Source organism: Belonocnema kinseyi, chromosome 5 (assembly GCF_010883055.1).
Source record: "Belonocnema kinseyi isolate 2016_QV_RU_SX_M_011 chromosome 5, B_treatae_v1, whole genome shotgun sequence".
Lineage (NCBI taxonomy): Eukaryota > Metazoa > Arthropoda > Insecta > Hymenoptera > Cynipidae > Belonocnema > Belonocnema kinseyi.
The window spans coordinates 5512639-5516085 of NC_046661.1; positions in this window are offsets into that span (position 1 = coordinate 5512639).

Sequence of the window (3447 nt, forward strand, 5' to 3'; positions counted from 1 at the left end):
TCCCCTTCAAAGTAAGCCCCCTCAGATATAATACACTTGTGCCAACGCTTTTTCCAATCATCGAAGCACTTCTGATAATCATTTTGTGGTATAGCCTTGAGTTCTTTCAGCAATGCAGTTTTTATCTCCTCAATCGTTGAAAATCGATGTCCTTTCATGGGTCTCTTCAGTTTTGGGAAAAGAAAAAAGTCACTGGGGGCCAAATCCGGTGAATATGGAGGCTGAGGCATGATTGTGGTGCTGTTTTTGGTCAGAAAATCTTTCACAAGCAACGATAAATGAGCAGGTGCATTATCGTGATGCAAAAAGCCACGAATAGTGGGTCTTATTGACCGTACGACCTTGTGGTAAGAATTCTTGATGCACTACGCCACGATAATCAAAGAAGACAGTGAGCAAAACCTTCACATTTCCCCGAACTTGACGTGCTTTTTTCGGTCTTGGAGACTCAGGATGCTTCCACTGAGACGATTGGGCTTTAGTTTCGACGTCATAACCATATACCTACGTTTCATCCCCAGTTATAACCCTTTTGAGAAAATCAGGATCATTATTGACTTCATACAACATCTCCTGAGCGATGGTCATGCGATGGATCTTTTGATCCAAATTAAGCAGTTTTGGAACAAATTTCGCTGACACACGTCTCATGCCCAAAACGTCCGAAAAGATAGCATGGCATGAGCCAACCGATGTGCCAACATCTTCAGCAACTTCTCTGATGGTAATTCGGCGATTTTTGAACACCATTTCTTCCACTGCTTGAACGTTTTCATCTGTTGTTGACGTGCTGGAACGTCCAGGGCGAGGTTCGTCTTCGACATCCTCTGGGCCTTCTTGGAACAGCTTGTACCACTTATACACATTTTTCTTACTCAGAGTAGACTCACCGTATACAACTGTCAACATTTCAAGATTTTTAGAACACTGGATTCCATTTTTTACACAAAATTTAATGCAAACTCTTTGCTCCATTTTTTTCGAAAGAACAAAATCGACGAGCACACCAAACCCTTCTAACATTTTACGCCTCTGCCAGAAAAACAACATGAGCTATATAGTCAAAACTGTGAGCATATGTTCGTGACGAGTGTACCAACACAACAAAACAAAAAATTTAAAACTTGAATGTACGTGGCCCGCGAAAATTGAAAAGTCACCTTACTTTTCGAACACACCTCATATATTCGCTTTTGTACCATGCCTATTAAATAAATTAGTATATCTTGGTAGGGTTAACTAATTATGCACCAAAGACTAAAGTTTATAATATTATCCCTGATATGTACATCAAAATAAGAGAATCGGAAAAGTGACGTACATTATTTTTCCAAACTGTGAACACAAATACGTACGTCTAAGGATTGAATTGTTCCTGTTGTTCCTGTTGGAATAATATAAAAATTTAGATTTGAAATCACTTCGTTTTGTCGCAAGATAAAAATTATCACAAAATGTACAATAATAGAATAGGTGACAACGAATTATCAGCTATATCTGTAAAAATATTAAGTGAAGAAAATAATATATAATTTTATAAAATTTTAAATTATTCCAACAGGCACGACATAAAATATTTAATTTCGTTGTCAACTATTATATTATTGCACATTCTGTGATAAATTTTATCCTGCGAAAAAAGGTGATTCATTTACAACAGATCGCATATATACCTTAAAATTGAGCAAACTTTGAAAATAATGCACACAAGATTTAATTATAAAGGTTAGTAATATGAAACCTTTTAGGGGTAGTTACTCTCTTCGATGCTCTCTTTTTATTAAAAATATATAAGTACCTTCATCCTCTTTTTCGTATGCCACACGTATTTTCTTCATATTTTTGGGCTCGAGTTCAAACATATTTTGCAATTATATTCATAATTATGGTGTTGTTGACACCCACGTAATTTTTTATTCATGTTGGATGGACTTCATTTTACTTCCTGCGGTATAAAACTTTTTTTCAATATTTTTTTCCTTTTTTTTTCGCAAGCCAACTTCATTTTTGTCTCTAGTGCAAAATTTATATTTTAAAAATTTTTGTCTTATGAATTTAGCAATTTTCAGCATATTTAATATATGTAGGGGTGGTTTACCCCTGCGTGATTTATTATTCATGTTGGATAGATTCTATTTTAATTCCTTCGTTATAAAACTATCTTTCCAATTGTCTTTGTTTGTATGAAGCATATATTATCATAGTAACAAAATAAAAAGTTTTAGGGGTGGCCACTCCCATTTTTTTAATTTTTGGCGAAACACCTCAATTTTATTTTTGTCTCAAGTGCAAAACATATGTTTGTCAATTTTTTTCTGTGAATTTAAATTTTTTAGCACAACTTTAAATATATGTAGGGCTGGTGTAGCCCCTTTCATTTTTTTCTTTTTCGAAAAAACTATACAATCGACACTTGAGACCCCTAATTTTGAGGAGCTGGTTCATCCCCTTAATATGTTCTTACGCAGATAAAAAAACGCGTCGCTTAGTTTTTCGAGTACTATAACATACTCGTTCTAGGCAGTCTGATAAGTACCTGAAAATTCTAAGAAATGGCATTAGTATTCACTAATGTGAACCATTTTCGCCGAGCTTGATCCTTCAAATGACGCCTGTCAAAACTTCAGCCATTCATATTGACGCTCTTACAAGTTACAGCACTGAGAAGCGACTAACCTCCGAGTTATGTTTAATATGGAATAATCTGAGTTTCGAGTTTTGATCAAACACTACTATCTTCGCAAGAAAACGATATCCGAGACCAAGGCCAAGCTGGATAGGTATTACCCGGACTCTGCACCGTCGATTGGAACGATTTATAAGTGGTTTACCGAGTTTCGTTGTGGCCGTACGAGCACAGTTGATGCTGAACGATCTGGGCGCCCAAAAGAGGTCACTACACCAGAAAATGTCGAAAAAATCCATGATATGATGTTGAATAATCCCAAAGTGAAATTGAGAGAGGTAGCTCATGCTGTAGACATATCATTGGAACGTGTGGGCAATTTTCGCGTAAGCCGACCGAGTTTTTGCGCCGATTCATAACCATGGATGAAACCTGGATTCACTACTACACTCCTGAGTCAACGCAACCGGAAAACAGTGGGCTCCACCGGGCCAAAGTGCTGCGAAGCGTCCAAAAACGCAACAATGGGTCGGAAAGATTATGGCCTCCGTATTTTGGGATGCACATGGCATAATATTCTTGGACTATCTTGAAAAAGATAAAACCATAACCAGAGCATACTATTCATCATTATTGGACCGATTGAAAATCGAAATCGCCGAAAAGCGACCGCATTTGAAAATGAAAAAACCGCTTTATCATCACGACAATGCGCCTGCTCATTCATGCTTAGTCGCACAAGCAAAATTGCATGAAATCGGCTTCGAATTGGTTTCTCAGCCACCGTATTCACCAGACCTGGCCCCCAGCGACTATTACTT